The sequence below is a fragment of the Canis lupus genome, chromosome 20 (assembly GCF_003254725.2).
Source record: "Canis lupus dingo isolate Sandy chromosome 20, ASM325472v2, whole genome shotgun sequence".
Classification (NCBI taxonomy): domain Eukaryota; kingdom Metazoa; phylum Chordata; class Mammalia; order Carnivora; family Canidae; genus Canis; species Canis lupus.
The window spans coordinates 43,578,450-43,583,893 of NC_064262.1; the positions used below are offsets into that span (position 1 = coordinate 43,578,450).

Here is a 5,444-nt window from a genome sequence, read left to right on the forward strand (position 1 = left end):
CACTTGATGGGATGAGCACTGGGTGTTATGGTATATGTTGGCAAATTGAACTCCAATAAAAAATAAATTTACAAAAAACAAAAAATAAAATGAAACGGACCAGGGTGAGGACAACCGGTGCCAAAGATGCCGGAGCCTCACAGAGGGTGAGAAAGACCTTAAGGCTTGGAGGCGGAGCCCCCGTGGGCGCTGCCCTGGGGGAGGGGAGGGAGCTCCAGGCAGAGGCGCAGCGGGGGCGTGGCGGGGGTGGGGAGAGCGGGGGCGGAGGGGGGTGACGGCCCTAGGCTGTGGGGGTGGGGAAACGGAGGCGGTGGGTGGTGGTGTAGGCGGGGACTTGCTGCGGAGGGGAAGGCGGGAGTGGGCGGGGCTGGACGGGGGCGGGGCCGGGGGGCCAGGGCGGGGCCGGGCCGGGGGCGGTTGGCTGGATCTCACCTGGCGGTTGGCTGGATCTCACCTGGCGGTTGGCTGGATCTCACCTGGCGGTTGGCGCCGCCGTTAGTCTCTGGAAGTGAAGCCGGTGCTCCGGTCCTCTCTCCTGCACGCAGCGGAGAACGGCTCTCTGGTCCCGGTGGGACAGCACGGGGGAGGCCGTGAGCCCGCCCGGCCCTGCCCGCGGACGTGGCTTGCAGGTGGGCCTCCAGGTAGAGGGCACGGAAGCGGGCGCAGAAGCCTCTGGAAGGCAGGTTTGAGGCCGCGGCGGCGGGGCACGGCCGATGGACCTGCTGGGACCCCAGTCGGGGACTTTCTTGGCCGGATGGAGAACGAGCCCGTTTATCCATGAAACTGTGCCACGGCGTCGCCGACTGAGCTTCTGGTGAACGTTTTCACCGCTGAGGACAGAAGAGGTTTGCTCCGGGAGACCCCTGGCCTCACGGTTGGGGCCTGCGATCTGGGGGGCGAGGAGGGGGAAAGCATGCATCTCCCTAACTGGGGCCCAACAGCTCTCCCACAGTTTAAGTCCGCAGCTCCGAAGGGTGGCAGTGTGCAAGGACGGCGAGGCTTCGGGGTCAGCCTGCGCACCTGCACCTGCACCTGCACCTGCACCTGCTGCTGCTCCCTTCTAGGCGCCTCTCTGCTCCTTGTCTTTGGACCCACAGCCCCATTCGTCTCGTCCCTCCTTGGAAGCATTTGTTTTCCTAACTGGTACACTCTGCTTCCTCTCACTCGCTGGAAGCTGGGCTGTTAATTTTGACCTCTTGAGTCTCTGGAAGGCCACCCTCGTTATTGATCTGTTGTTTCTCTTGAAAGGCGACTGATTGGTAGCTGCTCGGAGAACCCAAGAAGTCTTGGGGAGAGTATCGTAAAGGCTGCAGTAAGGCTGGGCCTTGGCATCTGCTCCGGAGTCTTATCTTTGATAGTTTCCTTCTGACACATAAAGGTAAGGGGAACACTTGCCCAGTTGAGGCTCCCACTCAAGTCACACTCGGAGGTGAATTTTGAACCCCATTCCCAGGAGTGGATGGCCCTCTCCTCTTCTCCCTCACTTTGGTGTTTATCTGCCCCACCTTTCCAGCCCCTGCCCCCACCATTTCTCCCAGGGCCTCCCCGAAGTTGTTGTCCCTTGGCAGAGATATACTTCAAGGGCAGAGGATTCACGGTCAGGATGAATTTGGCCTCCTCTTTTCCTCGTCTCTGGCCCCTAGGGTCCATTTGCAGCTCTGTTTCCTTCTGATGTTCTTAGCTCTTCTCCTTCCAACTTGCACTATCTCTCAGTTCACTTCCTCATGTTCTCTGTACCTTCCGCTTTCCCTCAGCGTGCTGCTTCCTCCCAGCTGGGGCAAGTGGTTTGTCTGTAAGTCGGCCATTGGGCCCACCTTGCTCTCATCCCTGACTTGTTGAAAACTTACTCTGCAGGCCTGTGAAGGATACATGTAGCTCCACTTTTGTATGAATTGTTCAAAGCCCAGAGCAATTCATTAGAATTGGAACCATAGGGATCCCTGGATGGCTCAGTGGTTTAGCACCTGCCTTCGGCCCAGAGTGTGATCCTGGAGTCCCAGGATCGAGTCCCACATCAGGCTCACTGCAGGAAGCCTGCTTCTCCCTCTGCCTGTATCTCTGCCTCTCTGTGTCTCTCATGAATAGATAAATAAAATCTTAAAAAAAAAAAATGGAACCATAGTCAGGAGATTCACCCTAGCCGTACATATGAGACCTTTTTTCTTGTTATGGTCTTGCCTTCACTTTCTTCTCTTTTTTCTCTCTCATAGGATGCATGCAGCACCTTGGAGACAGGCCCGGGAGCTAAAGTGCTAAGACAAGCCAGGGCCTGGCCACCTGTGGACCACCTGTCTATGCCCATTGCCAAAGACCATCAGGAACAAAGTTGGATTTACTGATTTGCTGCAGTGAGGGAGACTGCATAGGTGTCTAGATGAGTCTAGATGAGGAGTCCTGGGCCATCCCAGTCCGTAGGTGTTACAAACGACTTATAATAGAACTTGTGTTAAGTACTGTGGGGGCAGTTTCAAGGAAGCAGGAGTTCCTTCTGGATTGGGTGCTTTGAGGAAGCAGGATCAATTCTATGATTGGGTATCTTGATTTTTATATAGAAGCTCAGACAAAGGCAGCAAAGCTAAAGCTGTGTTTGGTAAAAAAGAGAACTGTCACTTGTGTTAGCTGGCAGTGGGGGACGTTGGGTGGTTTTTGTGGTTTGCACAGTGGCCTTGATTTTGTCTGCCCTCAGACATGACTGTGGAATGGACCTGTTTTGTCAGACCTCGTCTGATGTTGGTGATCTGTGAGGTTGGCTCTGTTTGGCGGGAGAACTTCATGGTCTACCTGTGAGCACCTGGCTGGTCGGAGCCTGCTACTGGGAACAACTTTTTTTCACTGCAAAGGCAAAGCCTTGACCTTCAAGTCCCAGCCTTCTCTCTATCCTAGTCTCATATCTTCATGGTGGGATAAGGATCATTACATTGGAAGAGGAAGAAGGGATGAATGAGAATAAAGAGAGGGATTTGTGTGGGTGTGGGGGTGAAACAGCACCCTAGTTTAGAGTATCCCTATGTCGGTCACCTGAAGAGATCTATGGTTCCCTTTATCTGGATATGATGTGATTCCAAATCCATGTTGGCAAGGGAGGTGGGGGAAGCAGGGTGAGGGGAATTAGGATAACATCTCTGTGCAGGTGCCTTCTGAATTGGAGGAAGTTCCTGTAAAGGGGTGGGGAAGGCAATAAGAAATGGCCATTCTTAGTACAGATAAATCCTCACTTAGAAATACAATCCGCTCTCAGAAAACATTGGTGGTATGATCACACACCCCAATCTTCTGGTACATCCCTGCTTTTAAGTGTTAGAACTATTCATTGCCTGGGATATGGTTTTGCTACAAACTATCTTGTTTTATACAAATTAATTTATTTTTAGGGAAGGGAATCCATTACTTGTCTGATCCTCTGAGAAGCAGACAGCAAAATGGGATTAGAAGTGCAAGAGATTTATTTGGGGAAACACCTGTGAGGGATCAAGGGTTTGAGGGATCAAGGGTTTGAGTAGGGGGGGGGCTCTGCATAAGCAGAGAAGGAGAGAAGGACGGGGGTGTGGGGGGGTGGGGGGAAGAACCTAAGGCCGCAGTGCAGTCCTGAGAAAATCTGGGCCAGGCCGCTGGGGACTCCCCAGGCTGAAATTCCCCATTAGAGGAGTCCCCTCATTGGGCAGGAGGGGTGTGGCACCTGCGCCCCTGCCGTGCTCAGTCTTTGCCCAGAGGCAGCCAGGGGAAGCCTGGCCCCACTCTACTGCTTTCCTCAGACTCTCATGCAACCATCTGAGCCCCACCCACCAGGGCCACACATGTCTTCAGTGGGCAGCACCACTTTTTTTGAGTCATTGAACCAGTTTAAGTCCTCCTGGAAGCAGGGACCAAGATGGGATTAGACATGCAAGAGATTTAATGGGGGGGATGGCCATGAGGATAAAAAAGAGAAAGGAAGGGGAAAATTTTTTTAAAACTACACAAATGTGGGCAGCTCGGGTGGCTCAGAGGTTTAGGGCCTCCCACAGCCCAGAGCATGGTCCTGGAGACCCAGGATCGAGTCCCACGTAGGGCTCCCTGCATGGAGCCTGCTTCTTCCTCTGCCTGTGTCTCTGCCCCTCTCTCTCTCCTGTGTATTCTCATGAATAAATCTTAAAAAAAAATAAAACTACATAAATGTGATACAAACTATGTACTGCTGGTGAAGAAATAAATTCACAGAAGAATTTTTGTTTTGTTTTTGTTTTGTTTTGTTTTTTAAGCCTCCATTAAGTCACATGTGCTGAATTTGGCTTGGGAAATATGGTTTCTTTCTAAGTCACTGAATTTGGAGCATCAGACAAATAGGGTCAATAGGATCTGCCTCCACTATTTTTTGCAAGGCTCTCTTGAAGGGCTTCGCTGGTATCCTCCCTCTCACTGCTTCTCAACTTCTCAGTGATGGGGAGGGGGAGATTTTGTTCCCCAAGAGACATCTGACAACATCTGCAGACATTTGGGCTGTCAACAGCTGAAGCCCACACTGCTGGCATCTAGCGGGTGGATATCAGGGATGCTGCTGATGTCATACAATGCACAGAACAGCGCCCAGAGCAAAGGATTACCACTCCAAAAGCCAGTAGTGCTGAGGGTGGGGAAACTCTGCCCTGCCAGTCCTCTTCACCCTCTCACAAGGAAGCCAGCAACATGGGCTTAGGAGACCCCCAGGGCCTGGAAATACTCCTCCCTGAATTGATCTCAGCAATAGAGCTGCAAACAGCCAAAGATTTCCTAACAGAAGACCACACCAGAGCATGCAAGCATTCAGCAGAAGGCCAACCAGAGCCTCCTTTCTATTTAAATAGCAAGTTTTTGTTTAATGAAGGTCCCAGACCCCCAAGAGATTGCCAGAAATGTAACTAAAGCACAGGAAATGCCTTATATAAGTTACAGAAACTCCTAGCAGAGAGGAAAATGCTTGAACACTTGATCCCAAGCAATATGCAGTAACATCTGAGAGATGTACCCATGCCTGCCCTGACGCTCTGTCAGTTGTACTTAGAATGTAATTTGAAACTTACCCAGCCCATCTTGCTGAAAATCGAGTCTGGGGTACCCTCAATAGAAATGGTTCCTATAAATGCTGACTGAAGACATGGGAGTTCTTTCTCCTTCCGGTTGACCCTACGTCTGTGTGTTGTGTCCCAGCCAATATGCCAAGCAGCACCAAGGGAAATTCCAGGACACAGCAGGTGTTAGGAGCCCTCCGCTGGAAGAATAGAAACCCAGATTCCCATGTCTGTTCACTTAGTCTTTACTAAGGTAAGATGTTAGCACTGAGCACCTCAGCTGAGATGCAGGTGACTGTCCTCCAGTATAGGGCATGGACGTAAAAATGGCAGCACATGTTAAGTACTTACACCCCTGTCCAGGCACAGAGCTCTCTTCCCATGTGTTCCTGGTCAGCGGCTCCAGCAGTACTGCTTGCC

The 5,444-nt window shown here is 51.8% G+C and overlaps 1 long non-coding RNA gene across 1 annotated transcript; it reads left to right on the plus strand.

The window, feature by feature from the left end:
* The first annotated feature begins 407 nt into the window (after window positions 1–407).
* LOC112666811 (uncharacterized) lies at window positions 408–3,501 on the plus strand. The gene is made up of 3 exons (XR_003140973.3): window positions 408–845; window positions 1,249–1,378; window positions 2,211–3,501. It is a non-coding gene; the product is annotated as an uncharacterized LOC112666811 (long non-coding RNA).
* Window positions 3,502–5,444: the final 1,943 nt, after the last annotated feature.